Source organism: Triticum dicoccoides, chromosome 4B, assembly GCF_002162155.2.
Source record: "Triticum dicoccoides isolate Atlit2015 ecotype Zavitan chromosome 4B, WEW_v2.0, whole genome shotgun sequence".
Lineage (NCBI taxonomy): Eukaryota > Viridiplantae > Streptophyta > Magnoliopsida > Poales > Poaceae > Triticum > Triticum dicoccoides.
Genome location: NC_041387.1, coordinates 489,032,905 through 489,051,283, shown reverse-complemented (window position 1 = coordinate 489,051,283; position 18,379 = coordinate 489,032,905).

Below are 18,379 nucleotides of genomic sequence, written 5' to 3'. Positions count from 1 at the left end.
CAACTCTCGCTTTTGATACATTTGGTTCTTTGAGTTGTAACACTTAAACTTGATGGTCGTCTGCTACTTTTTCTATTATAATGTGATGCGATGATAAATTCCGCATGTGCGATGATAAATCCCGCATGAAGTCATTCTGCAGACGTCCATCTTTCATTATGCATGTCATTATTCTTGTTATATCTATTCATGCATGATGTATTGTCTATGTAAGGTGAAGAGGATCTCCACAAGTACAACCTGCCATGTGCATTTGCATTCCAACGCAAAACATTTATATGCACATCTTCAGGGGAAGCCTTTTTGCCACCTATGAAGACAATATCTTAATCCTTTACAATTTCACATACTTTTATCCCCATTGAAAACTTCAACCAGTTTGTCATTAATCACCAAAAAGGGGGAGATTGTAAGTGCATCTAGTGCCACCCCTAGTTGGTTTTGGAGTATTGACGACATACCTAGTTGAGGGACTAATGTGTTTGTGAGAATTGCAGGATAACACAGGCAGTAGTCCCTCGTTGATTCGGTTTACCTACCGGAGATGACCCCTAAAAATGTGTGAAGACAATTGTCGAAGTAATGGGCCACCGGTAGGCTAACCCGAGGCCCAGAACCTTTCAAGACATCGGGGCAGGTTGCGCCCCTCGAGTCCCAGAGGTGACTCCAAGAAAAGCCGAGTCCCAGAGGCGACTCCAAGATAAGCCGAGTCCCAGAAGCGACTCCAAGATAAGCCGAATCCCAGAGGCGACTCCAAGATAAGCCGAGTCCCAGAGGCGACTCCAAGATAAGCCGAGTCCCAGAGGCGACTCCAAGACAAGCCGAGTCCCAGAGGCGACTCCAAGATAAGCCGAGTCCAGAGGCGACTCCAAGATAAGACGAGTCCCAGAGGCGACTCCAAGTTAAGCCGACTCCTGGCCTGCGACTTCCAGAGAAGTCGGCTATGGGGAGTCGGCCCGCAACTCCAACCACCCCGTTTATTGAGGGCAGGCATGGCCACAGTGCGCCGTACCGACGGAGATCTCCGTCCGGCGCGGCACTGTTGCCATGCCAGCCCTGACATCAGCCCCTGGGGGCGGGGCCCTGTGCCCACGACGGCCAGTCTATACGACCCAGAGACGGCGGGTCCCGACGGTCGGCGGGAGTGCAGAAGACGGCGAGAGCACCAGAAGACGGACCCGTTGGGAGTCGCCCCCCCGTTGTCGGCTGGCCCCTCCCACGGGCCCCCCACGCCATTAACCAGACGCGACGGGGAATGGCAACAGTGATCGCCCGCCGGGCGGCGGCACTGTTGCCATGACCCCATGACCAAGCCAGCGTCATTAGAGGCACGGCTACAGTAATCCACAGCCGGCAAGACCCGCCCGCGGCGGACAAGGGCTATCGGCCCCGTACCAGGCAAGTCGGCGGGACCCACCAGTCGGCAGAGAAGACGGCGGCCTGAGAGACTGACGGCTAGGACCCGCGTCCAGCCGGATTTACCATTGTACCCCTAGGGGGTAGGCCTATATAAACCCCCAGGGCACCCATGCGAAGGGTTCAAATCCATTAGCACTAGACCAGATCATATAGGAAGGAGAGAGCTAGCTTTGTCTTCTCCTACCTCCAGAAATAGCTCAAGGAGCAACCTTGTACCCACTTTGCGTTACTGACCATGCGGAGACCCCGCAGAGAAGCAGTAGGGGTGTTATCTCCTCAGAGAGCCCCGAAGCTGGGTAAGATCCACCGGCGTGCATGTCTTCGCCTTATCCCGTTTCCAGGCACCGGCGACGTTCTACTCGCCCCCACCATGATAAGCCATCCTTTGGCCTATGTCGCACCCAACCCCCGACATTTGGCGCCCACCGTGGGGCGAGGTGCACCGTCGTCCAGAGATCTATTCTGGGCGGGAACCCTTTTCCTCCCTGGCGAGCATAGCCAGCCAGGCTCGCTAGACAGAGTCTGCATCGACGCGCTACGCGGCGTTGAGGCCGCCTGCGCAGCCAGCTGCCTCGCCGAACTTGTCGGCGAGGTTCGCCTCTTCGACGAGCCCGCGTCCAACGCAGGCACGGGTGGCCCCGAGAGCCTCCTCGCGGGCCTCCTCGACCAACTCCACGTCACCGGCGAGCTTGCCGTGGACTTGGAGTACGTAGGCTCCACCGACCCGATGCCGCGTCGCTCGACGCGTTCCCCACCAACGTGGTGGTCTACGACGAGCCGCTCCCTCACGAGGAGAGCGGCGGAAGCGCCATCACGGAGGTGCTCGTCATCAGTCATGGCGAGCGTTCCGGTGAGGGAGCTCATGACCCACTCGACGCAGCTCTACGGGACCTGACCGCGCCTATTCCGGAGGACACTGACGCCGAGACGCTGGAGGCGCGCCGCCTTCAAATCATCGAAGGTGCGAAGAAGCTGGCAAGCATGAGGTGCTTGTTAGAAGCCTACCAGCGTGAGATGGATCGTGCTGTGGGCGGCTCGCCGGCTCCGACTGGGCCTAGCCGCCTAGGCGCGGTCCAGCAGCGCGGCGTGGCCATCGCCAACCTGTTCGGAGCCAATCGCCCCATGTACGCCACGCCTGCGGAGAACATCCGCGCCGCCCAGGCGGCGACTGACGAGCTGAAAAACTTCGAAGGCAAAGAGCGCCGCCTGATGACGGAGCGAGTCCAGCAGCTCCTCGACGCGGCTGCCGCGCAGAATGCAGCCGGCGGCCGCATGGAGGCGCCGCAGCAACCAAGCGATGACCTGCCTCCCTGCTAAGATCAAGGCGCGATGTCTCGGACGCCGACTGGTGGAGTCCGCGGAAGAAAAGACAAAGAGCCAGCTGTCAGCCATAGTCAGACTTGCATCACCATCGAGCGCGACCAAGACGACCGCCCGAGAGCAGTGGAATGGCAGGGCGACTATCTGCCTCCTCCACCACGAAGAGAAAGGTGAGTCTCCCCGCCACCCGTTGAGTATCCGACTCTCGGTGGCCACCTTGGCCGTCGAGAGGGAGTCGGAGGGAATGACGCCCGCCACTGGATCGACCGACTCCACCGATCCCTGGCGCTGGAAGAAGAAGACGAGTTGGGTCCGCCCTGTTTCGGTCCCCGCATCCGAGACGAGCCCTTTCCCAAAGGGTTGACGCTCCCCCGAGACATGCCCAAGTACACCGGCTCCGTGAAGCCGGAGGACTGGCTGGTTGACTACTCCACAGTCGTCAACATAGCAAACGGCAACAATCGTGTTGCCGTGAAGTATGTTCCACTCATGCTCCAGGGCACGGCCCGGACATGGTTGAACAGTCTGAAGCCCCGCAGCATCAACAGCTGGGTCGACTTCAACGAGGCCTTCATCCGCAACTTCACAAGCACGTACAAGTGACCTCCCAAGCCTCACCAGCTTTCCTTGTGCGTGCAAGGCCCCGACGAGTCAACACGCGACTACCTCACGCGCTGGGCCGAGCTTCGGAACTCCTGCGAGGGCGTGCACGAGGTACAGGCTATCGAATACTTCACCACCGGGTGCAGAGAAGGCACCCTCCTCAAGCACAAGCTCCTCTGCGACGAGCCGGAGACCCTCGACGAGCTGCTGATCATAGCAGACAAGTACGCCACAGCCGACTCCTCCATGAAGACGGAGATTCAAGTTAATGCGACTGGCAAAGTGGCCCCTCAGGCTCCCAGAACTCCGGCTGTGGAGACGCCAGTCGGCAACACCAACAGAACGATAACAAGTGCAAGGCCTCACAGCCGACTTCCAGCAGTCGGCAGGTTGCGACAGTCGAAGACCAACAGCCGAAGGGGCAGCCTCCGACCAAGCGACAGAAAGGCAGCAAGTCCAACTGGTTGCCGGCCTTCTCTTACGAGTAGACCCTAGATGGTCCCTACAAGTTCCATAGCGGCGCGAAGCCGTCAAACCATACCACCCGAAAGTGCCACTGGCTCACCAGAATCGCCAAGGGAGACGGCCTCCTTCCTCCCCCGCCTGCTGGGCCACCGCCTCCACCGCCGCCCCAGCAGCCGGCTGCCAGGCCAGTCAGCGCAGTACGAGATGAGTACCCAGAAGAGCACGGAGCCTATGTGGTGTTCACCAGTGTGGCTGACGATTGATGCAGCAGGTGGCTGCAGCAGCAAGAAGTGAATGCAGTAGCATCAGATACTCCAAAATTTATGCATTGGTCCGAGAAGCCTATTAGTTGGAGCAGAGCTGATCACCCAGAGGTGATGCCGAATCCAGGCTCCTACGCCCTGGTTTTGAGTGCCACCTTAGCCACAGATAGGAGGGCCGCTCGCTTCTCGCGAGTGCTGATAGACGGAGGCAGTAGCATCAACATCCTGTACAAGGATACCATGGAGAAGTTAGGGATCAAGCAAAGACAGCTGCAGAGCAGCCGGACTGTGTTCCACGACATTGTACCAGGCCTTTCGTGCTCACTAATCGGCAAGATCCTGATAGACGTCCTCTTTGGAGACAAAGATCATTTCCGCCGAGAGCCAGTTTGGTTTGAAGTGGTGGACCTCGAAAGCCCGTACCATGCATTTCTTGGCCGACCTGCTTTGGCCAAGTTCATGGCGGTCCCCCACTACGCCTACCTCAAGATGAAGATGCCGAGTTCCAAGGTACAGAAAGTCGTCCGCTTGCGCAGCTGAGAGCAGTCGGCTGGCCGAGTCCCTGGTGATCGCAGCTGAGAAGCGGCTTCTTGATCGGGTTGTGGCGATGGCCGGCAAGCAGCCAGAGATGTCACCCGACCCCAAGGAGTCGGAAGCTGAGGGTTCATTCAAGCCGGCCAAAGAGACGAAGAAGATACCCTTGGACCCGGAGCACCCAGAGAGGTACGCCGTCATAGGTGCAAACCTAGACAGCAAATAGGAAGGCGAGGTCGTCGATTTCCTCCATGAGAATCGAGACATCTTTGCATGGTCCTCTAAAGACATGCCAGGTGTACCGACGGAATTCGTCGAGCACAAGTTACATGTCCGATCTGATGTGAAGCCCGTCAGGCAGCCCTTGCGCCACCTGTCAAAAGAGAAGAGAAGAGTTGTTGGAGAAGAGATAGCCCGGCTCCTGGCAGACGGCTTCATTATGGAGGTGTTTTTTCCAGAATGGTTAGCAAACCCGGTCCTAGTGCCGAAGAAGAACAAGCAGTGGCGGATGTGCATTGACTACACAAGCCTCAACAAAGCCTGTCCCAAGGACCCGTTTGCTCTGCCGAGAATTGATCAGGTGATAGACTCCGCAGCCGGATGCGAGCTGTTGAGCTTCTTAGATGCATATTCAAGGTATCACCAGATCAAACAGAACCCGGCAGACAGACTGAAGACTACCTTCATCACGCCGTTTGGAGCCTTCTGCTACCTGACCATGACGTTCGGCTTGAGGAATGTCGGCGCCACCTTTCAGCGTTGCATGCAGAAGTGCCTCCTCAAGCAACTCGGCAGAAACACCCATGTCTTCGTGGATGATGTAGTGGTGAAGACGGAAAAGCATGGGACATTGATGGAAGACCTCAAAGAAACCTTTGAGAACCTGCGCCGATTCCAGATCAAGCTCAACCCTGAGAAGTGCGTCTTTGGAGTACCAGCTGGCCAACTCCTTGGCTTCCTGGTCTCTGATCGCGGCATAGAGTGCAACCCTATGAAGATCAAGGCCATCGAGAGGATGGAGGTACCCAGCCGACTGCTAGATGTGCAAAAGTTCACTGGCTATTTGGCGTCCATCAGCCGATTCATCAGTCGGCTGGGCGAGAAGGCTCTCCCTTTGTACCAGCTAATGAACAAGACCACCTTTTTCTAGTGGAACCACAAGGCGGACAAAGCATTTCTCCAGCTGAAGAAGATGTTGACTACTCCCCCTGTGCTGGCGGCTCCGAATCCTAAAGAGCCCATGCTCCTATACATCGCTGCCACCAGCCGGGTAGTCAGCACAGTCATTGTAGTGGAGCGCAAGGACGAAGGCAAGGCGCTACCTGTCCAGAGACCGGTATATTACCTGAGCGAGGTACTATCGACCTCCAAGCAGAACTACCCCCACTACCAGAAGATGTGCTATGACGTGCACTTTGCCACCAAGAAGTTGAAGCCCTACTTTCAAGAGCATCCGATCACTGTGGTTTGCACAGCCCCGCTGGCCGAGATAATCGGGAGCCGAGATGCTTCTGGCCGACTGGCCAAATGGGCCATAGAGTTGGATCCCTACACCAACTACTACCAGCCCCGCATCGCCATCAAGTCGCAAGCACTGGCCGACTTCCTCATCGACTTGGCCGAGACCCAGTACCTGCCACCAGCGCCCAACTCCACCCATTGGCGGATGCATTTCGACGGCTCCAAGATGCGCACCGGCTTGGGAGCCGGCGTCGTCCTCACTTCCCCTAAAGGTGACAAGCTCAAGTATGCGCTGCAGATCCACTTCGCCGCCTCCAACAATGTCGTCGGATACGAGGCGCTCATTCACGGGCTCCAGCTCGACAAAGAGCTCGGCATTCGCCGGATCCTGTGTTATGGCGACTCCGGTTTGGTGGTCCAGCAGTCATCTGGCGACTGGGACGCCAAAGATGCAAACATGGCGAGCTACCGCTTCCTGGTGCAGCAACTCAGCGGATACTTTGAGGGGTGCGAGTTTCTTCACGTGCCAAGAAATGACAACGACCGAGCAGATGCCTTGGCACGAGTCGGCTCCACCCGCCAAGCGATACCATCCGGCATCGCTCTTCAGCGCCTCCTCAAGCCGCCTATGAAGCTTTCACCAGAATCAGACTCCATCTTTGTGCCGGCTCCCCCCGAAGAAGTCGGATCTGACCCAAGAGCCCCAGCAGACGGCACGAGAATTCTTACAGACGGCTCCAAGAAAACCATAGTCGAAGCCGGCCCGGGGACTTTAGAGCCTGGCCCGGGGACTGCGGCAACCAGTTCGAAGACTCCAGAGCTCGGCCCGGGGACCGTGCCAGTCGGCCCAGGGACTGCGCCAGTCGGGCCGGGGACTTCAGCGATCCAACAAGCGGCCGCGGACTCCAGGCTGCCGCCTCCTAGCCCAGCCGCCCTCGTCCAAGTTGCACTGGTGGCAATTGAAGAAATAGCAGTACCCTCGTGGGCCCAGCCCATCCTCAAGTACCTAGTGAGTAAAGAGTTGCCAACCGACGAAACCTTGGCTCGGCAAGTGCAACACCGAGCGGCAGCCTACACCATAGTCAATAGAGAGTTGGTCAGGCACAGCGTCACTGATGTCTACCAGCTTTGCGTAGAACCAGAGCAAGGCTAAGCAATTCTCAAAGACATCCATCAAGGCGAGTGCGGCCACCATGTGGCCTCACGAGCACTCATCGCCAAAGCCTTCCGACACAGTTTCTTCTGGCCAACCGCCCTAGAAGAGGCCAAGGAGTTAGTCCAAAAATGCAAGGGGTGCCAGAAGTTCCGCTCCAAGCCGCTTCAGCCGGCTTCCGCACTCAAGACTATCCCCATCGCTTGGCCCTTTGCGGTTTGGGGCCTGGACATGGTGGGACCATTCAAGACGGCACGAGGCAGCCTAACTCATCTACTTGTCGCGGAGGACAAGTTCACCAAGTGGATCGAAGTAAAGCCCATCAAGAAGTTGAATGGTCCGATTGCAGTGACTTTCATCGCCGACATCACGGTTCGGTACGGCATACCACACAGCATCATCACCGACAATGGCACAAATTTTGCCAAAGGCGCCTTGGCCCGTTTCTGCATGATGAAGGGCATCCGACTGGACTTAGCGTCTGTTGCCCATCCGCAGCCAAACGGCCAAGTAGAGCGAGCAAACGGCCTCATCCTATCTGGCATCAAGCCTCGACTGGTCGAACCACTTGAGCGTTTGGCCGGCTGTTGGCTTGAGGAGCTGCCAGTCGTCCTCTGGAGTCTGCGCACGACTCCAAACAAGTCAACTGGCTTAACGCCTTTCTTCCTCGTCTACGGTGCCGAAGCCGCCATCCCAACGGACATAGAGTTTGACTCTCCGCGAGTCACCATGTACACCGAGGAGGAAGCAGAAGAAGCACGTCAAGACGGCGTCGATCTGCTGGAAGAGGGCCGGCTGTTGGCACTCAGCTGGTCCAGCATCTACCAGCAGAGCCTGCGCCGATACTACAATAGGAAGGTCAGGGCGAGATCTTTCCAAGAGGGCGACCTTGTGCTCCGACTGATCCAGCGAACAGCCGGCCATCACAAGTTGTCGGCGCCCTGGAAAGGCCCTTTCAACATCAGCAAAGTGTTGGGCAACGACTCCTACTACCTGATCGATGCTCAGAAGCCCCAAGCATGCAAGAGAGACGACTCCGGCAAAGAGTCGGAACGGCCTTGGAATGCAAATCTTCTCCGAAGATTTTACAGTTGATGCAGTATGTACCACGCTATCCTTTGTATTAAAGTACCGAAACTTCAGGCCCCCGAGACGAGCTCGGGGACTGCCCTTTTTGTTATCTGTATGATAAGAAGGTCACCGGGAAGATCCGGCCTGACTGCTCAGCAGTCGGCCTGAAGCTCGGGGACTACAGCCCGCGGGTGCGCCAGCGCGCCCCCGCGAAAAAGAAGAAGGACTCATTCCAGCTCTCCGACAAGTCGGTAGTCCGCTTCCCCAGCTGCTCAACGTTGTGGTTGAAGGTAGTGACGCGGAGGTTGTGATACATCTGTAACAAGTATTTTAGACAAAGATAAATATGAGGAACTCGCCAGATGGAGTTCCGGGCCGCCTGCTCAGCAGGCGGCCCAAAACTCCGGGACTACACCCAGTGGGTGCGCTGGCGCGCCCCCACAGAGAAGAACGAGAAAAAACAAAGTCAAAGAAGAAAGCATACCCGGATAGCTGCTCGCGACGCCAGATGCGCCTTGGTGCAGCTCTGGATGGCGTCGCCTCAGCTCGCAGCTTCGCCTGGACGTCCAGGAGCGCCTGGTTCAGCGGGCCGTTGCCGCCTCCTCGCACCCACCCAATGGGCGCGGCGCTCGTCGCCTGGGCATCTGGGATGGCCGAGCTGGCGGCACCGGTCTCCAAGGGCCGTGGCGCCGAAGTCGCCTTCTCAAGGCGGCGGTGCGCTGGCGAGGCGAGTTGAAGGAGCAGCTTCGCCACGGCCTCGTCTTCAGTCCGCGGCACTGGCAGGCCCGCCGGCTGCTTCCCATGCGCACTCCCAGACGACAGCGAAGGCGGCGGTGGAGGCGCGGCCGTGTCCAATGTGGAGGCTTCGCCGCCGTCCTTCTCCATGATGGGGTTCTCCCCGCCGGCTTCTCCAGTCTGCCCCGTGAACTCCGGGGGCGGCGGCGCAGAGCTCGGCGGGATGACGAGCAATGCTGATTGGCGGTGCGCAGTCTCCTCAGCCCGCCGTCTTGCTGCAACGGCGGCTTCAGCCTCTTCCAGCTTGTTCTGGGCAGAGGCCACCGCTTTCTCGGCCTGCGCCTTCTCCAGGCGGTCGGCCTCCTCCTCGTCGCGCTTCTCCTGCGCGTTTCGCTTCGTCGCCTCCCGGAGGTCGGCGGCGGGGTCAATCCGCCGAGTATTGGCAGACGTCTCGGCCGACCCCATGACGGAGGGGCGGCGACCCTCTCAAGGGAAAGGGGGGCCCTGAAGCGAGGAAGGCATGTAAGAAATTATGACAAGATTCGACAGAAGACAACAAGTCAAAGACGAAGCACTTACGCAGAGACGAGTGGCGGCATTTTTACTTCCTTGCAGAAGCGGTTGGCCTTCGTGACCGCCTCCTCCCGCTTGGTCGCGGCGGCCGCCCCCTTGAACTTCTTCGACTTGCCGCCGAGCGAACTCGGCCCGTCCTGGCGCTTCTTCGCGCCGACTTGAGCGGCCAAGCCAGCGGAGGAACTCACACCTGGCTGGCCGACCTTCGATTGGTGGCGTGGGGTGACTTCCCCTTTGGTGTCGTCTTCAGGCTAGTCGGCGAATGTGGTCGAGGGCCTGAAGCTGCCTCCCGCTCCTCCTCCTCCTCCTTCTGCGTCAGTCTCCATCGCTGCCGCCCCCAACTCGGGGTCGTCGACGTCGCTCTGCGCTCGATCTAGGACGAACTTGCGGGGCGGTCCCATGGCGCCAGCTGAAGGCTGCATGAGGGGGTTCTTACTCAAAGAAACCAAAAAAGATCAGAAGTCGGATTCGGCTGCAACGAAAACAGAGGAACCAGAAAGACAACTTATCACAGGCGGGGGGTTGGCGCGCGAGTACGGCTCTTTTACGAACTGCCAATCCACCGCAAGCTCGCAGTTTGCGATGTGATTCACCATGTTCGCCACCTCCACGTGGGGCATGTCCCTGGTGCACATCCAGCTCGGGTCGCGGTGGTCGCTCATCTGACTAATCAGATGAGGTCGGCCTTGGAGTGGGAGGACTCGGCGAGCCACGAAGGCGGCCAGCAAGTCGGCCCCAGTCAAGCCCTCCGAATGCGTCAGCACTCGGAGTCGCGCAACGGCGGCGGCGCCTGTGGGTGTCAGCGTCTTTGCCCGATGGGACCAGCTGGGAAGCCTCCCAGCCGGCGCGCCAGCTTCATAGTGCGGCAGATTGACCCAGTTGCCTTCTGGGTCGACGTTCTTCACGTAAGAATATGACCGCTGCCACATCTTCACCAACTTGATCAGCGGGATGGCGGGGAACGGATTGTCGGCTGCCGTTCTCCGTATCGCGATGAAGGCGCCGCACTGGGCCGGCACGCCGGCAACGTGCGTGCCGAGCTTGGATTGGAAGAATTCTCCCCACAGCTTGATGGTGGGGAGAACGCCGAGAAAACCCTCGCATAGGGTGGCGAAGGTGGCCAGCAGCACCACCATGTTCGGAGTGAGGTGGTGCGGCTGGAGCCCATTGAACTCCAAGAAGGAGCGGAAGAAACCGCTCGCCGGCAGCCCTAGGCCACGCATGAGGTGCGAGCGGAATATGACCCGCTCGCCCTCCTCCGGCGCCGGCGTTATCTCCCTCGCCGGGGCGGCACGGGCTCGCACTAGGTTCGTGCCGGGGAGCCGACGCGTCTTACGGAGGAGCTCGATGAGGTCGTCGTCCACCTCGGAGCCGTCCCACACGCCGGAGCGCATGGCAGGAGCCGCGGCGGCGGAGGAAGAGCTCATCGCTGCGGGCGCGGCGTGGTTTGGTGCGACGACGGCAAGAGGAAGAAGAGGCAAGAGGAAGCGGGGGAGCAGGGAAGAATGGGCGCGCGTGCTTCGCCGTCCCGCTCCCCCTTGCCTACTTATAGGCCCGTAGGCTGAGAAGCCGATGGGGCAGTCGTGGGATTAACTGCGCACGGGACCCCACACCCCCCACGATTTACCCCATGAAGTTACTGCGCGCAGTAACAATGTGGGAACCCCAACCGTCCGCTCGGCCGCAACGGATGCCTTCGCGTGCCGAGGCGCGGTAGTGGAGGGCCCCGCCTGACGGCCTGTCCCGTCGCGCGCGTGGGTGGGCAGACTGTCCCTGCCGCATGGCGCCGCGCGACGGATCCGCAGCAAGCGACCACGGGGAAGCGTATCAGGCACGCCGCCTGGTTCCCGCCGCGACTTTCAAACTCCTTAGGGGGCAAGAAGACCCTCTACGAGTCCGACTCCAGATAGTCGGCCAGAAGGAAGATGGCGAGCAAGGCCCAGATTCCGCCACCAGAAGAATGAAACTGCTGACGCCCCACGACGTATCATCCTTGGAGCCTCACCAGCTTCGGGGACTACTGTCGGAGTAATGGGCCACGGGTAGGCTAACCCGAGGCCCAGAACCTTTCAAGACATCGGGGCAGGCTGCGCCCCTCGAGTCCCAGAGGCGACTCCAAGATAAGCCGAGTCCCAGAGGCGACTCCAAGATAAGCCGAGTCCCAGAAGCGACTCCAAGATAACCCGAGTCCAAGAGGTGACTCCAAGATAAGTCGAGTCCCAGAGGCGACTCCAAGATAAGCTGAGTCCCAGAGGCGACTCCAAGATAAGCCGAGTCCAGAGGCGACTCCAAAATAAGCCGAGTCCCAGAGGAGACTCCAAGTTAAGCCGACTCCTGGCCTGCAACTTCCGGAGAAGTAGGCTATGGGGAGTCGGCCCGCAACTCCAACCACCCCGTTTATTGAGGGCAGGCATGGCCACAGTGCGCCGTACCGACGGAGATCTCCGTCCGGCGCGGCACTGTTGCCATGCCAGCCCTGACATCAGCCCCTAGGGGCGGGGAATTGTGCCCACAACGGTCTGTCTGTACGACCCAGAGACGGCAGGTCCCGCCGGTCGACGGGAGTGCAGAAGACGGCGAGAGCACCAGAAGACAGACCCATTGGGAGTCGCCCCCCCCGGAGTCGGCTGGCCCCTCCCACGGGCCCCCCACGCCATTAACTAGACGCGACGGGGAATGGCAACAGTGATCGCCCGCCGGGCGGCGGCACTGTTGCCATGACCCCATGACCAAGCCAGCGTCATTAGAGGCACGACTACAGTAATCCGCAGCCGGCAAGACCCGCCCGCGGCGGACAAGGTCTGTCGGCCCCATACCAGGCAAGTCGGCGGGACCCACCAGTCGGCGGGCCCCAGCAGTCGGCGGAGAAGACGGCGGCCTAAGAGACTGACGGCTAGGACCCCGTCCAGTCAGATTTACCATTGTACCCCTGGGGGTAGGCCTATATAAACCCCCCAGGGCACCCATGCGAAGGGTTCGAATCCATTAGCACTAGACCAGATCATATAGGAAGGAGAGAGCTAGACTTGCCTTCTCCTACCTCCAGAAACAGCTCAAGGAGCAACCTTGTACCCACTTTGCCTTAGTGACCATGCGGAGACCCCGCAGAGCAGCAGTAGGGGTGTTATCTCCTCGGAGAGCCCCGAAGCTGGGTAAGATCCGCCGGCATGCATGTCTTCGCCTCATCCCGTTTCCAGCCACCGGCGACGTTCTACTCGCCCCCACCATGATAAGCCATCCTTTGGCATATGTCGCACCCAACCCCCGACAACAATGAAGACAATGGTGGTCTGTGAAGCTATTCACGTTGAAGTCTATGACATGAGAAGACATTGCATGAAGACTATGGAGTGCGAAGACTTAGTTGTTTTGTTGTTTCCTTTTCTTCCTTGTTGAGTCATAGGAACCACCACACTGTTAAGTGGGGTCCAAGTGAACAAAGTCAGAGTGACTAAAGTGATGCTCAATCAAATCCTATGTCTTCGAGAGAAAACAATGAGAGCAAATCTTATCCAGAGTTGGATGAGTCAGCTTTACTTGTAGCCCAAGTCAAGCTGCCACGTGGCTTGAAATCTGACCGTTGGGACACGTGTCAGTTCCTTAGTGACCCAGGGTCATTTCGGACAAATCAGGTCGGGTTTCCCTATGGCTATAAATAGCCCACCCCCTACACCATAAATTGGTGATTGCTTAGAGTTAGTGCCCGGCTTTTGTCGTTTGAGAGTAACCCACCTCCGAAGAATTTGAGAGAGAATCCTTGCGAGGACAAAGCCCAAACCACCCAGAGCCCAAAGAGTGTTTGGCATCACTAAAGTCTTTCTGTCCGCGTGATCTGAAGACTTGTTACACTTGAGGACTGTGGATCCTCCAGCCGGTTAGGCATCGCGTTCTGAGCATCCAAGAGTCATTGTGGATTGCCGGTGAACAAAGTCTGTGAAGGTTTGGAAGTCTACCTTGAAGACTTACTAGAGTGATTTGGCGGGGACTAAGTGTCCTTAGCTCAAGGGGAATAAGGTGAAGACGCGATCTTCTAAGTTAAGTCTCAGCCTCCCTAACTAGGCGTACAGTTGTCACAGCAACTGGAACTGGTCGAACAAATCACTATCCTCTCCAAGCTACTGTTTCTATCTCTCACTTCTCTTCACTTACAGTTTGTCTTCGTGAAGTCATTGCCTGCTTGCATTATCTGTTTGACTTCACTGAGTGACTACTTGTTTCGATTAGCTTCGTACTATCTTCCATCTTGATCCTTACTACCTAGCTGCTAATAGTCTTCGTGCTTTCACGTCATCGAATACTTGACTATGGCTTGCCTAGTGTAGTCTACCTTCCGCTGCATACGAACTGAGTCATTTCTATTGTGTGTCTTTGAAACTCCCAAGTTTTGAAGACTTTCATAAAAATCGCCTATTCAACCCCCCTCTAGTCGATAACCAGCTCTTTCAGTATGTCTTCTTGTAAAGGCTTTAGAATCCTGGCTATGGCATCAACAGCCAGGACATGCGGGCACGAGGAACCTGTACACTCTCGTGAAGAAGAAGCACATCATTGGCATCGAGGGTGTCAAGTTCAAGAAGGATCATCTATGTGGTGCCTGTGAAGCTGGGAAGATGACTAGAGCCAAGCATCCCTCGACGACAATCATGAATACCTCATGTCCCTTCGAGCTGCTTCACATGGAGTTATTTGGCCCTATTCACTACTCTACCCTTAATACCACTGCACATCTTTATGGCTTCATTATTGTTGATGATAATTCGAGATACACCTGGGTACACATAATTCTCTATAAGACTAAAGTGCAGGACGTCTTAAAATGCTTCGCAAATCGGGCCATGACGAAATATGTCATCAAGATCAAGCACATCCGGAGTGAAAATGGCACTGAGTTCAAGAACGCTGGCGTCGATACTTATCTTGATACCTTCGGCATCACACATGAGTTCTCTGCTCCTTACACACCTCAGCAGAATGGCATCATGGAGCGCAACAATAGAACACTCATTGAGATGGCACGCACGATGCTCCATGAATACAAGACTCCAAGAAAATTCTGGACCGAGGCCATTGATACTGCATGCCACATCATCAACAGACTATATCTTCATAAGTTCTCCAAGAAAACATCTTATGAACTTCTGACTGGTAAGAAGCCAAACGTCGGTTACTTCAAAGTCTTTAGTGCTAGGTGCTGGATCAATGATCCACATAACATGTCTAAATTCGCACCGAAAGCACATGAAGGTTTTATGCTTGGTTACGGAAAGGACTCGCACACCTACAGAGTCTTCAACCTCTTTCACTACAAAGTGGTTGAAACTGTAGACGTGCAGTCCGATGAAACTAATGGCTCGCAAAGAGAGCACCTGCCTAATGTGCTAGATGAAGCTACACCAGATGAAGCTATCGGGCTAATGGGTACTGGAGAAATAATACCCACCGAGGAACAGCCTGAGGATGAGATCATCATTTCTGCACCTAATCAACATGAAGACAATGCTCAGTCTGAAGCCAATGCTGAAGATGAAGACACCAGTCAGTCTGATCAAAATCTTCGTCCAGCTCATTCTCGTGTCACCAATGAAGTCCAGATTGAGAATATTATTGATAGCATCAATGCACCTACTCCTCTCAGTCGATCAAGAGCTACAAAACTAGCAAACTCCTGCGGTCACTTTGCCTTTGTCTCTATATCTGAACCCAAGAAAGTCAAAGAAGCCTTCATTGAACCTGAATGGATTCAAGCTATGCAAGAAGAACTTCATCAGTTTGAGCTGAATAATGTCTAGGAGCTTGTCAAACATCCCGATCCTCGCAAGCACAACATAATTGGCATGAAATGGATCTATCGCAACAAGCAAGATGAACTTGGACAAGTTGTCAGAAACAAAGATCGCCTCGTCGCTCAAGGTTACACACAAGTGGAAGGAATCGACTTCAATGAAACCTTTTCTCCTGTGGCTAGGCTTGAAGCCATTCACATACTGCTGGCCTATGCAAACCGTCACAACATTCTTCTGTACCAAATGGATGTGAAGAGTGCCTTTCTCAATGCCAACATCAAAGAAGAAGTGTATGTCGCTCAACCGCCAGGTTTTGAAGATCCTAAGCATCCTGATATGGTGTACAAGCTCAACAAGGCACTGTATGGCCTCAAACAAGCACCTCGCACTTGGTATGACACACTTAAGGAATTCCTGAAAAGCAAAGGCTTCAAACCTGGTTCACTAGATCCCACTCTCTTCACAAAGACATATGATAGTGAACTATTTGTGTGTCAAATATACGTGGATGACATTATCTTCAGATGCACTGATAAGAGATACAGTTATGAGTTTGGATACATGATGCAAGAGAAATATCAGATGTCCATAATGGGAAAGCTGAAGTTTTTCCTTGGCAGTCTTCAAATCCGTCAACAGCGCAATGGCATCTTCATATCACAAGAAAAATACTTCAAAGATTGCCTAAAAAAGTTTGGAATGCAAGACTACAAAGGGTACATGATGCCAATTCCAACCAAAAGTCATCTTGGCCCTGACTAAGTGAATGTGATCGGACCCTAATCCCATCTTTGCTACTCCATCAAATTCTTTCTGTCTAGTCATATGTATTCTATTGACACCTGTCAAATATCTTTGTTGTGTCCTTGTCAGCCGAAGATACATAGACACACATTTAAAACTATTTTAAAGCCTTATCTCTTGCCTGAAACCGGAGAAGCCAGAACGACTACCCGACAATCCAGGCGTGCGTGGGAACATGGTTCAACTCCTGATAAGTTGCATGCATGCCATGTGTCCTTCAGATGTGAACCGCCAGGGGCACCTGCTTAATTGCGATGCGCCGCCCTCCTCATCCTTATAAATACTTGCCCCACGTGGTCTTTATCTATTCTTCCACCTCGCCATCTCGCTCAAACCCTAGCGCCACCGCTAGCTCGTGTCGATGCCGGAGACGAAGTGCTTAGCTGCCGCAACTTCTTCGACGCCGTCCTCACGCCGGTCGTAGATCTTGTCTTCTCTGCTGCCGCCGTAGGTGTCTTCCATCGCCAAGTTAGGGCACGGGAGATTGGACTGCTCGGCATCCATTCTGCCTCGTCCAGCAGTTCCACTGTGATAAATAAAACTCGATTTTTACTACCTTTTAGATCCATCAAATCTGTCAACTTCACCTAAAAGTGGTTTCTGAACTTCCAAATCTAGATCTTTCTTTTTCTGCATCTCATATCTTGCAAAGTATGTTCACTTATGCTTCACAACTAGTTAGATTCCTCACTTGTACTTATTCTTGGATTCATACAAATCTGGAACCAACTTCCTTCAATAAGTGAATGTCTTCGCACTGTGAGATCAATGTCTTCTAACCGATTTATCTTCAAAATCATCTGAGAATGCATATGAACTCTTCCCCTTCCCTCACATCTCTAATGCTACCACAGGTACATGTCCGTGGGTGAATTCCTTGGTTCTCATAGTCTGCATTCATTCACAGAATTCTTACAGTGTCATACAGAATCTCCTGAAGCTAGTTCTTGTTTGACAAGTTGACGGAAGCCATTCACTATTCTGAAGCCAATCCGTCTGAATCTAATGGCCACTAAAAAATCTGCAAGGAAAGGTGGCAGGAAACGCCTTGGCAATACTGCACTGGACCTGCCCCCAGATCTGTATGAGCTCTACAGATATGACCCTGAAGAGAGCTATACACAACACAAGAATAGGATGCAATGGATCCGAAGATATTGGGCTGAGCAATGGTTCAAGTACAACTTTGTGACACCTGAATATGCTGTGAAGAATGCCATCAAGCACCCGTCGGATGATATTCTTTACAAAAACTTGGCACCGAAGACAAAGGCTGAAGCTATTGCTCAGAAGTTCTATCCATGCATGGTCAGAGGACCTCAGCCAGAAAATGTCGAATCATCATCTCTTCTATGGTGTGGTGATGATAACTCTTCAAGCGCAACTTCCAGTTTGCCAAGGATTTTGCCAAGCAGAACAATGAGTTTGGACGTGATTCCAACCCTGGTTCATCTACACCAAGGTTAGATGGTACACGTGAAGCCAATGAAAATAGAATTGGCCCCTTCACCTACTTCGATGGGCTCCTGTCCCACATTGCTGCCCAGAGGGCTACAGTGGAGCAATCTGCTGAAGATGCAGTCTCTGATGATGCTTCCTCACCATCGAAGCAGAAGAAAAAGTCTAAAGCTTCAAAGCCTATTGATCAAAAGCCAATGCCCAAGAAGGTTTCTGGGCAGGCTCTCACTCTAGCTGCCGTCTTGCGCAATGAGGAGAACACTACTGATCTGTCAAGTGATGAAGATCTTGCAGATGATGCTCTGGAACAGCTGATCAAGAGCAAGCAGGAGGCTGAGATCTTCCAGGATCTGCCTCTATTTGATGCTGACATTCTGAACAACTTCATTGATGAATAGTTTGAGGACCAACACATCAATCTTGATGATCTGCAGTTGCCAGTCGACATCAGTGTTTCCTTTCATGGAGCCATTGCAAATGAACATGCCTTGGCTCAGAGAATTGTCGAGCTCAAGAACAAGATTGACCATGAGAAGGCACACTTCAAGAAGCACATCCATAAGCTCAGCATGGCTGATGTGCAAATCTTCAAGAAGATGATGAACGACCTCAAGGTTGAATTCAACAAGAAGCATGAAGAAGCCAAAGGCTCACACAAGCGCATGAAGTATTGTGCGCAGAAATGTGTGCAAGCACACAATGAAGCTGAAAAGAGAAAGGCTCTTGGGCGTCCTGGC